The sequence below is a fragment of the Ambystoma mexicanum genome, chromosome 13 (assembly GCF_040938575.1).
Source record: "Ambystoma mexicanum isolate Mex_15411 chromosome 13, UKY_AmexF1_1, whole genome shotgun sequence".
Lineage (NCBI taxonomy): Eukaryota > Metazoa > Chordata > Amphibia > Caudata > Ambystomatidae > Ambystoma > Ambystoma mexicanum.
Genome location: NC_090938.1, coordinates 407,626,112 through 407,638,683, shown reverse-complemented (window position 1 = coordinate 407,638,683; position 12,572 = coordinate 407,626,112).

The following is a 12,572-nucleotide window of genomic DNA, read 5'->3' as shown; positions in this document are numbered from 1 at the left end:
CGAACGGCGGTTGCTTGAATATGGAGGTCCGGAGAGCGATGGAATGGCGAAGGTATTGCAGGCAAGTAAGTAGAAAATGTCAGTTCGAAGTTAAAAGCACTTCTTAATGTCTCTGTTCCTTTTTCAGGTCGCAGAAGCAGCTTTGTAGAAAAATGGATGTCGAGGAATGCACCGAGGAGTGAGAAAGATGAGCGCTGCCCAAAACACGTGCGTATAGATGGAGTTTTGTATTTCCTAATGATGTCCTTTTGTTTTGCAGTTGCGAGTAGCAGCGTCGGTGGAGGCGAGAAGAATGCAGCGCAGGTAAGGAAAGTTTCACGGAGGTTTACTAACCAATGTCTTTGCTTCCACAGGGTGCCGGAAAAAATGGAAAGCTGCAGCCCGTGGCTTGAGATGCACCGATGGACTGGGTAAGTGCTGCGCTGGTTTTTATCTCGTGCTAACCTGGTGTTCTTTTCCCTTTTCAGATGCTGCTGAAGACGAAGATGGTATTTCGGAAGGTAAGATTGCGGATTTCTTTTCCCCAGATGCAGAAGTTGAAGATTCTCTGGAGCTGACACGGTGAGCGTCCTGCTGCTATTGCAGAATAACGCGAAGCACGTTGCTCTGATCGGGCGTGGTTTAAATAGCTTACTGGAGTGCTTAGGTGTCTCCTTCCACAGCAGCCTCGCCCAGGTAAGAAGTCCCAGCTTCCAGAATAGTTCCAGTATCCAGTCCCAGGGAGTGGTGCTGGCCACACCCAGAGGTAAAGTAGTTCCAGCCATGGATGGATGAGGATTTCATCCTGCAGGTGAGTGAGCAGCATGGTCTGCAGCAGGTAGGTCCACCCAAGCACCATTCCTTACATCATGAGCCCGGCACATCCTGTGCCGGGACTGAGTCCCCTTATGAGCCTGGCGCCACTGGCGCCAGGACAAGGTCCATAAGGCCCCTATGGGAGCCGATGGGTGCCTGGAAATGAAGTTGTGACCCAGCTTCCGAGGCAGTTGGGCTAAACCTGACTCCTTGGAGGCTGCGGTCATGACAACTGGTTGGTGGCGTCTAGTCGAGTTGGTCCATATGATCAGCCTCAGCTTCACCTGAGGTCCCACCACGTGCTTTGTGTGGGGGCTGGGCGTGGCCACGGTGTATCACAACGTCTGGGGCAGAAGTCAGAGGGCTAAATTCATCCCGCGGTGGGTGCTTAGGTCGTGACGTCAGAGGCCATGGTCTGGACGGGAATCGGGGGAAGGGATCATCCCATTTTCCCTCTTCATTTGTTTTAACCTTGGTGCCCAGTAATAAAAGTGCCATGTCACAATATGCCCTCCTGAACACATACACACATAAAAACACTCATCATGTTGGCTTTACCCTCAATGCCCAGTATAAAATGCCATGCCGCAGTAAGACAGCATGCTCCCTCATTCCAATCGGAGACTTGCTCCCGACCAGGCACACACGCATTCACAAAGCATTCATGCATACACATTCATACACTCATTCAGAGATGCACCTATACCACATTCATACAAATTCACACGCACACCCATACAGCATTCATACTATCTCTCATTCATGTATGCAAACCTACAGATACAAACCCACGCATGCATACATAAATACAAATTACATACATAATTTTTCTTACCTGCAGCCACGGTCTGGACTCCACATGTCACTAGGCCCTCTGTTTCCTGCGTAGCACGCATTGAAAACTAGGAAGCAAAGAGAACTTCCTGGCTCCCAATGGCATGCATGATTGTGTGGGAGCACTTCCTTCTCACCACTCCAGGAGCCCTGAATGTGCTGGAAGGTACAGGAGCACCCCTAGACACATTCAAGCCTGCAGTACCCCAGTCTGAATTCTCAATGGGCCTGCAAGGATGAGGAAGCAAAACACCCCCAGCCTTACATGGTCCATTGGACATGCACGCTATGGTATTGTAAGCTTTCAATGAGAAACCATGTTTCCCTTTGACAGTTAAGCCAGCCCAGGAGCGCTCGTTCAGCTGCTTATTGCAGCTGGGGGAGAGCACAGTGTTTTCACTGGGCTGGCTTGGCTTGTCTATAATGAGTTATGGACAAGCCACCCCTACCTGAGAGACCCCATGCACCCTTTTTCTTTAAATGAGAAACTAGCAATAGCTCACTGTGAAGAGTCCACTGGTTGGCAGTCAACTTTGATCAATGTGAGGCTACTGCCCACCTGTTATCCCTGTTTAAAATCTGTATACGGCTCTGCGCCAGGCACTATGCCAATAGGAAATGTGTGTGACAATGATATGGTCATATATAGTCTTGGTTTTGCCAGTGTGTTAAAGGTGCTAATTCAGCGCCAGATAGGGAGACGCACCTACCAACTGCAGGAGTAAAGAAGATGCACAGTGCGGGTGGCCACATGGGGAATAGCACAGATACTCTGAGCCACAGACACACTGTATAAAGGACTTCACTGGGAATGGCAACGATGCATTGGATGTAAACTTGGTCCAAAACACTGCTCTATGATTAGCTAAAGGAGGGAGGGACAAAAACAGCACAATCACAAATACGTGAAGTGGGAAATCCCTTGGGCCGGGCTGGATCTTGGAACTTTCAATTTAAAACATGTGACCACAACGACAGGGATGTACAAAGGGGGGAGGAGGCTCAATGTACTCGTCATATGAGAATTAACAAAACCGGACCTGGTTATGTAACTGCAGGGCGGTCAGCCAAACAAGTCACCCTGAACGGTGGCAGGGAGGGAGGCTCTGTTCCAGTGGGCGGGGTCACATGACCGCCGATGCCCATCGGCAGGCGACAGTGGGAAGGGAACACTGGGTGGAATGGTTTTCCTGGGAGGACCAATCAGACGGTAAGCTCCTGAGCTCTGACAAGGTGGCCAGCCCTCAAAGTATCTACCACAGAGTCTGCGAAGGTCATTATCTAACAGGTATTGTGTAAATCTCCCCTTTCCCACCGGCTGCAGGATGTCTTGTGTCCCGTTCTCAATGGTGCTGACCAATGGCGGTGCATTAAAGTTCTGGCGGTCAGCACAAATGTTGCTTCATTAATAAAAAGACGTATTTCTGGAGTGGATTGTGAATAAAATGTGTTACCACTTCGGGAGGTGAGGTGATGGGTAACTATAGAACTGTTTGCTCTAATGACGTTTTTCACAAATTAATATAACTATCGAGGAGGAGGAAAATGCAAACCAATCAAATCCCTGAGAAGCACAGAAAAAACTAATCCTCCAACTTGCAAGTGTTTCTCCTGACTTCTGACTATTCTATTTCTTGTTATAAAACTACTATTTATAGTCCATTCAGCTGTCAGCCTGTCCATCAGAGCTAATCCACTGCTCACCCAGCTGTAATAAACAGTGTTGCTTCTTGCCTGATTTGTGCTCCATTTTTGAATACATGGTTTTTATAATGCACTAATTAGCGGACACCAGACTACATTTTTGGAGGCCCCAGCGAGAAGTCCAGGCTACCTTCCCTGGGGGTGCGGGTCTGATGACTGCAGACCTGTTCACAGCACATCACTGAGGAGGCCCTGCAGACGCCGAGTTTGTGAAGGTCTGCCAGGTCCTGAGACACATTCTGCGTTTCAGTAGAAGGACGAGCCTATGGTGGAGGCTCAGTGCCGAGGGGACTCAAGAGTATCCAGGACATGAGTATACCCATGCAAGAAGACACTGCACAATAGGTGTGTGCTAATAGGAGGGGAGGGATAGATTGTTTTTATGGTGTATAGGAGGTATCCTTGAGAAACGGGAGGATGATTGGCCGTAGTAGTGTAGATATTAGAGCGTACCGCCGGATGGGGAGTGGGCGCTGGTGTGGGCATGCCTGCGGTAGAGCTGGAGGGGTGTGTGGCGCACAGTATAGGCGATTGTATAGTTGGGTCATTGGGGTACGGGTGTGTTGTTTTTTTATTTGTGGAGAGGGACATGCATGTGGGAGTTAGAGTCATTCAATGGTGAGGGCTTGTGGTGGACGAGTCAGCACCCAGAAGTATTTTGTGTAAAATAGCAGGCTTTCTGCATTATTAACAGCAGGAATGCGCTGGTGGTGCATGGGTAAACCCTGGACACTCTTGCACTAACATAGGGAGCGGTGAGCCCGTCAAGAGGGCTATTTAGTACTAACATCAAGTGAGTGGTCGGGCCTGTGGAGAGTGCCAGAGTGAACAATGAAGGGTGTGCTTGGGACTAAAAGAAGGGGGTGGGAGGGAAGAATTGGGGCAATAGAAAAAGGGGAAAATGGAGGAGTGGAATAAAAAAGAAAAGGAATGGCATATATGCACAGCCCATTAGACCATATGTGCTGTAAATTGCCCAAGTACCCAAGTATTGTGATCAAATATTAAAATACAAAATACAACTTCCAGTGGGCATAGGAGACTGCAGGGCAGTGTTTCCACACCTGCCCAGGAGAAGGGATGTTTGACAGTAAACTGATAGGGAATATGTTCTCATAACTGTTAACAAAATACAAAGGCTCTAAGCTAAAATGCAGGTATAATATATTGTGTCTCTGGAAACTATACGAGGAGACTAAAGAGGACAAATTAAACAAAGAAAAAGTGACAGTACTAGGGGACGGACTGAGCTCACCACCCCCGCCCTATGGGTTATATGCCACTTTACGACCAGCCGCAGGGTAGACTAACCCGCAGCGTGAAACATCTCAGGGATATCAGGGAAAAGGCACAGGGGAAAAGGAGTAGGAGGAACAAAGAGAGGAGATGCATACGTGGGGAGAAAGAAAATATCTTGCAGACATTGAAGCAGAATGGGTAATCGAAGAGGAGGTGAGGAGGAAGAACAAGGGGGCCAAAGGGGCATGGCAATTGGGAAGAATACAATTCAAATTAGATGGGGAGGACAGAGAAGAAGAAATGATAAAAGGAGGATGAAGGGGATGAGGAAGACATAGCATCAGACGAAGGGTTAAAAGGAGACGAGTGGAGTGACGAATGGACTCCCGACCAACTTAGAAGAAGGGGACGAAAAGAGCAGAGACAACATGGGGTTGGACCACCTCCTTACGCAGTAGGACGGGGAAGGTAAAAATGGGGTTAACACAAGCTGCCAGGGGAGATGGGTGCAGGACCAAAATCTCGGGTAATACAACAGAAGGGACGAGAGGGAGCCCATTATGTGCCCTGGCAAGCCATGGACCAGGATAACATGATATGTAGTTTACCTTCTCTCATAGCCGGGGCCAGTAAATCGATGCAGGCACTAGAGAAAAAGACAGCAGGGGTGACGCTGGACATAGGGGAAATGAAAAGTTTGTTTGCCGCAATCATAGGATAACAGGCAGACAAAATGTGAAATTAGGCAGGCTACAAAGGAGTGAAATTGAGCACTGATGCTCATGACAGAGCTCCATTTAACAATTGCCAAGCACATATCGGGGAAGTTCTAAGAAACATGTATTCAGGCAGCTATGACCTGGGGGCAGTGATGACAGTGATGACTCATAAAATTAAAGGAGAAGACGACCTGGCAGAATATATAAAGGGAGTTCGGATATATGGACCCAGGAGACACAAAGGTCCTGGGACGAATGTATACCATTGTTCTATCACATACTAGCGAAAGGATTTCCAACAGAAGTACAGGTATCCTTAGACAAGATAGTGGGCATAGAAGCTAAAGGATGGCGTGAAATATAAGCCACAATAATACACTTTTGTAGAAGGAAGCAGGAAAGCGAGAGACAGGCAGTGGAGAAAACTGCAAAGGCAGAAAACAAATGAGTGCAAATGAAGCTTGTTAAATACACAATGGAAGGAGCAGTATCAGTGCCAGACGCTGCTGTTGTGGCACCAGGACCGCAGGGAAGGTTTCCCATAGGACAAGCACCGCAACAAGGAGGTTACATGCAGCAACAATATGGGCCACAATGTGGAATATTACCACAGGGGAACTAAATGAATGGGGGATACTTCCCTATTCGCAGCGAGGAAGACGGGAGTATCGAGGAACAGGGTACAGGGCCTTCGGACCATGCTACATATGTCAGAACAAGAGACACATAGCACACATTTGTCTGTTTCTGTGGTGACAGCAGATACAGACTCTCCCAATGCAGATACATGCACAGCTTGGGGGAGTGCAGCCCCAATGAGGAACAATTGACAGCAGGGCAATGGTCCCAGCGGTGACTGAGCCACCCACTGTAGCAGGGGGAACCACAGTGGTGCTAGGGCAAAAAGTGGTGCCCGACTACACAGGAGTCAGTGTGGTAGAAGGGAATCCCTTCCCCTTCCCGCCGTACAACACAGAGCAATAGGGTGGTTCACAGAAAGTCTGAGCATGTCCAGTCCTGTCCAGTCCTAGCAGTAACTGACGGCCCTGAAGAGGAGCCCGAGCTGGCAGCGAAAATAGGACCAAGATAGTTCTCATTTCTCATAGATACAGGAGCAACCAAATCCTGCAGGGGCGGTAACAAAAGATTTACCATTAACTATAGGAAAGCAACATTTTGTAGCTCCCTTACTATACTCCAAAAACATACCCAACAACATATTGGGGAGAAATGTGCTCAGAAAATTGATTGCAACTATATCATTCACAGAGAGAGGGATGGTGTGCTCCACGCCCGGTATTTAATAAGCTCTTCTCTTGGCAGAAAATGCACATGCACAAAGCACCTTGTGAGCACAGCCACTATATCACAGCATGTTCCTCTACAGGGTCGAAGATCTGCTAGGATTGGTCCGGGAATACAAGGGAATGTGTACCCACTGGCTTCAAAATTCCTATTCAGACCACAGTGCCAGAAGGATGACTTAAAGGGGTAAATAATGGCGCTACAGTTGGAAGAAGTAGTAATACGCAAGGACATGGTGATTCTTTATGGCACAGATGATGATACTATGGAGTGGCAAACTGTGCTGTGCATTGACCCACGTTGACAATTACAGGAGTGTTGGATGAACAATGTTTGCCAATGACAAGGAGGAAGGAGGGATGGGGCCTCATTATAATGTTGGCAGGAATGGTATGAACGGTGTCGGTAAGGCACCGGCACCGTTCATACCGTGCCGCTGAATTACAAGTTCTGCTCGCTGTGTCTGACAGCCCGCCAGGTCTGACCTGGCGGGCTGTGCGACACCCGCGAGCAGAACTCGTGATTGCATCAGCACCGTTATCAATGGTGCTGGTGCAACCATGCTCCCCACCCCCATTCTGCCCTATGGGGCAGAATGGGGATCGGGAGCCCGGCAATATCGCCACCCGCGAATTGGCAATTACCAGCCCATTCAACTCGTAATGGGCCTGTTATTGCCCAATCGCGGGTGCCAGTGCCGGTAGCGAGTTTGGCGGTAGCCGTGCCTGTAAAACGGGCATGGCTACCGCCAAGCTCGTAATGAGGCCCATGGTGTTCAAGATACAGATACCATGCCCAGTTCAGGTAGTGGAAAAACTGTTGCCCATTCTGAAACAGTTAGTGAAGAAGAAAAACAAACACACAGAGGGAGATCTCAAAGAGGTTCCAGATAAGTTGTGGACAAAGGGTCCTCACGATGTAGGGGTACTGAAAGGGATTGGGGCAGTAAAAATAAAACTGAAACAAGGGGTCCTGCTTCCCCAGGCAAAACAATACCCACTGACCAGAGAATCAGATTAGGTGATATATTCGACTCTGTAAGCATTATTGCAACAAGGCATAATTCAGACATCAACATCCACCTGCAACACAGCAATTTACCCAAAAAAGAAATCATAAGGGTGTGTCATGGCGTTTCATTCAAGATTTACCTTAATTAAGTGGTAGAAGCAGAATTTCCTGTGGTTCCAAACACTGCCACAATATTGTGTAATATACCAGCAAGGGAAAACATATTCACAGTCATTGACTTAAGAAACACCTTTTTCTCTATACCCTTGCACCCAGATTCAGATACCTGATCGCCTTCACGTATCATGAAATCAGATTTAAACATACATCTTTGCCCCAGGGGCACTGTGAATCGCCCAGCATCTTCAATAGAATAATACAAATTAATCAATGCAACGTGCAAACATCAAGCACAGTGATTCAATATGTAGATGACCTGCTAATATGCAGTGAGACACAAGAAGATTGTAGAACAGACTCACATGTTGTCACTACTCGCATAAAAAGGGTACAAGGTGGATAAGGACAAATTACAGTATTGTCTCTGAGAGGTAGTGTACTTGGGACAAATAATTTCTATTGAAGGGCGAAGGATAATGCCTTAAAGAACACAGGCCATTCATTCAACTGCTCACCCACAAACAGTGAAAGAAATGCTAAAAATTCTAGGTTTATGCAATTACTGCAGAGCTTGGGTATTTGATTAGGCCACATTCACTAAACCCTAGTGCAGGGCCTTAAGGAAGTGCACAAAGAGAAGAGTGACATAAAAAGGACATCTGACATGCATGAGACTTTCCCAGAACTAAAAGATACACTAGCGCATGCACCAGTATTAGCTACACCAAACTATAGTGAGAAAGTTTATTTGTTCTTGCATTCAGATGTCTCAGTGATGATGGATGTCCTCACACAGAAGAAGCTACACGGACATCAACGACTAGCTTACTACAATGGAAGCTTAGACCCAGTAATGCAAGGACACTTCCCTTGTGAACATTCTCTTGCGGCTGTAGCGTTTGCAATTGAGAAGGCATCAACGATTACCATGGGGTGTCCCGTAGTATTGTACATGGAACACTCATTATTCGCTGTTCTTGAGAAATCTAAAAGCACACTGACCACCGAAAGGGCATCCGGATATGAGATTGTACTGACAACACCAGTCATACAGGTGGTAAGGTGTTGAAGTGTAAACCCAGTAATCTACCTATCAGAACCAATAGAAGAGTGGGATAACATACATGAGTGTGCAGCACACATGGACAAGATGTAAGGGGACATACGGGTAAAAGAGGAAGAAATAGCAGGGGCAGACATGGTCTATATAGAAGAGTCCTCAAGTATCGACCCAACGACAGGAAGGAGACATACTGGTGCGGCAGTGGTATTCTGCATAATAGGAGAGTATGTAGTAGCATCCCAGCAGTGGCTACCATCGCATTATTCAGCGCAGGGAGTAGAATTGTTGGCAATGATAAGAGCACTAAAAATGGTGGCGGGCAGGCAGCAAATATTGTTTCCGATTCTGCCCATGTCACACCAACTATCCATTTCGGGCTGCCACGGTGGGAATGGAAGGTATTTAAAAGAAGTAATGGTTCTCCTGTACAACATGCAGAACTATTAAAGAAATTAATTGAGGCATTAAAAGCTCCAGTAGAGGTGACAATAATAAAATGTGCCACCCACACAGGAAAACAAGACATGGTATCAATGGGGAATGAAATGGCTGGCTGACTGAGCGGCAAAAGCAGCAGCAGCATAATTACCAGAGGGAGGGGGAGTGCTGAGGTACCCCGAGGAAGGGGAAAGGGTGCCACTGATCACAGCAGAAAGAAAGAAAAGTAGGGAGGAAGAGAGGGAGGAAAGTTTCAACATGATCCCCATAGTACACGTAATAGAATTACAAGGAGAAGTGCCAAAAGAGGAAAAGGAATTATGGATACACAGAGGATGTTCAGTGTCACCAACAGACCTGATTTGGTGGCAGAATAGCACAGGGAAACCTGTGATGCTGAAAACATTTTTAGTTTAAATGTAGATTTAGAACAGTTGCATTTCCCCACTCATGCATCCAAAGAGAGAATAGCAGCAGAGCTGAGTGAGGGATGATGCGTTGCCAACATACATGAGCGAGTAAATGAGTTTGTGGGAAATTGCATGGTTTGCAAACAGTTTTTGTCTGGTCACACATTGAAAACCTTGAGGGTAACGATACCACGGCTGGAAGGGTCCTTTCAGCACTTGCATATCGACTATGTCGACATGAAAGAGAGATGTGCCTCCTACAGGTACCTAATAGTAGTAGTGTGTCAATTTTCACATCGGCTTGAGGTGGAACTATGTGCAAAGAATGATGCCAAATCTGCAGCGACATTTCTAGTGAAGGAAGTATTCCCAAAATGGGCATATGTGAAGAGATAAGATAGCACATCTCCTAGGAATTAAACACAAACATTGCACAGTTTACTGGCTGCAGGCAAATGGGGGATTGTGGAAAGGATAAATGGCTTACTAAAAGAGCACTTGGCTAAGCTAACAAATACTATGGGCATCATTATGACCCTGCCGGTCCGGAAACAAGGGTGCCGGTAAGCTCACTGGCACCCTTATTTCCGGACTGGCAAACTACAGGTCTGCCTGCTGGAGCTGCTGTGCCCGACAGGTCTGACCCTGCTGGGCGCAGCGGTCAAGGTAAGCAAAGCCATCATGGAAGCACCGGCACTGTTAACAACGGTGCCTGTGCTTCCGTGTCTCCACTCCCATAAGGTCCTATGGCACTCTGTGGGGAATGGAGATTAACAGAATTACAGCCACCTGACTTCCCGGCTGCCAGAGTTGTAATCGCCCGGTGGTACCGGGAAGTCAGGTGCCAGTAATGTTTTAGGGGTCAGGCGGCAACCCGCCGGTAGCACTGGCAGGGTTACCGCCGGACCCGTAATGAGGCCCTATGTGTCAAAATTGCTTTTTTTTCCTACCTCCTGCACTCGTTGCCCTCCGTAACACACCTTCTGTGGTTCACCACCTGACTCCACACGAAATTGTAACAGCAAGGTGAATGCATGTGCCTGTCTCTCCTTCACGTTCAATTTCAGACGCTAACCCTATCAGAAATCCTTGGAAAGGAAATGAAAAATGATCTGAGTTAGATTACAAATGTGCTTTGCTACATTTCCCGCCTGGTCCAGCAATCTACTAGTGTGCCAACCAACAAGGAAGAGAGTGCACAAACATTTCCACAAACACAGCCACTCTATCCGAGGGACAAGATTCTCATTTGAAACAGAGTAGGAATGTGGAAAGAGCCTCGGTTATGTGGTCCGTTTGAAGTAATCATCTCAACACCCACAGACGTGAAGATAAAAGAACGTTGTGCATGGATTCATCACACCGATGTACGACGAAATACCAGCAGCACATTGGAACAAGGAGGAGTAACTTGATGTGAAGTATAACCCAATTTACATTAATATTTTATACTTTAATAAGGTGTTACAGGAAACCCACAATGAAGATGGACGATGGACAAGGAAAACGAAAAGTGTCTAGGATTAATGAGAAGAGTGGGGCAAAAGTAAAATGTATTATATTGTTCTGCATCTTTGTTTTCTGTTTTCTTCTTTTCTTCTTATATATAACACATAAGGATAAATTGAGCCCATCAGCTGGTGGTGATAGGGAAAAATGCCCTAAGCGAAGAGTAGCTAGCACACTGGAATTATTAAACACTGTCGGGGAAGGAGTAGATCTGGCTTCAGAAAAAATATAGTATGGGGAAATGGAGAAAGTGGGACGGGGTAGCACAATGATACCTGCTGATTCCACACATCACAGGAATGCCAAAGCAATTCTTGCCACAAGAGGTGACAGCAGACGAGGGAGGGTGTCTGGTACATCTGTCCCTGTGCAGAACATGGGGTATGTTCCAGGGACATACGGTAGAAGTAAAATGGATTGATGAAGGGGAGGAGGTGTACGAGGACAACTTTATACAACAGGAAAGCCTGGACCGGGAGGAGAAAAATAAAGACATGGTTCTGCAATATGTAACAGAGGAGGCCCAAATGGAAAACAGGTGGCCACAGTCCATAAAAGAATACACTGTAAAACCTCCACAAGGTATGATGTGCCATGGTGCCACACAAGGCCCTTGATGCAAATCCAGGGTTTGGTGTTACACAATAGGAAAGAGGAATGGCACGGTGCTGTGCAGAAGGGCTGGTTGGCTTTGAAAAAAGGGTGGTTAAGAATATAAATGGTAGACGCAAGAACATTTGGAACAGTTATGTACATGCTTTAATATGGATAAACGAAAACACACGTCCAGAAAACATAAAGCCACTGACACAATATTCTCTATGTTTTAGAGCCAATGGAACAATAATGCTGGGGATGAATACCGGCTGCAGGGGGACGATGGACATTGTGGCATTGCAGAAGGGGACCGATGCTGTGATGGACACTTGGCGGAAGTGTGGAGCAAGAGCATATGCCCAACTACCACCAGATTCAAAGGGAGTTTGTGCACTGGTGACTCTTCATAACCCGACATCAGTGGTGCCCCATGCAGACTTGATACCGCTTAATGGGCTGTCCACATCTAAGGAGAAAAGGGCAGCAGAAAAACAAGCAAACCAACATAAGGTAACAAGAAAGAAAAGGTCCAGTAGTAACTATATCTCGGAGGAGTCCAGCAAGAGCTTAGAGAACATTCCATCTCATTGGAAACTGTTCAGTTCAGTATCTATTTTCTTTCCTTCTCTTCTGGTACCTGGGGTGCAAGCTGCAGCCAATGCAAAATGGCTGCAGATCTACCACTACGAACTGCTCCAACTGGCAAAATAAACTGAAAAGGGACTCAACGTGGTGCATGAACAACTACGGCTCTATGGTTGATAACCCTCCAAAACCGTTTTGTTATCAATCTTATGACGGCAATGGAGGTACGGGTGTGTCATAAGA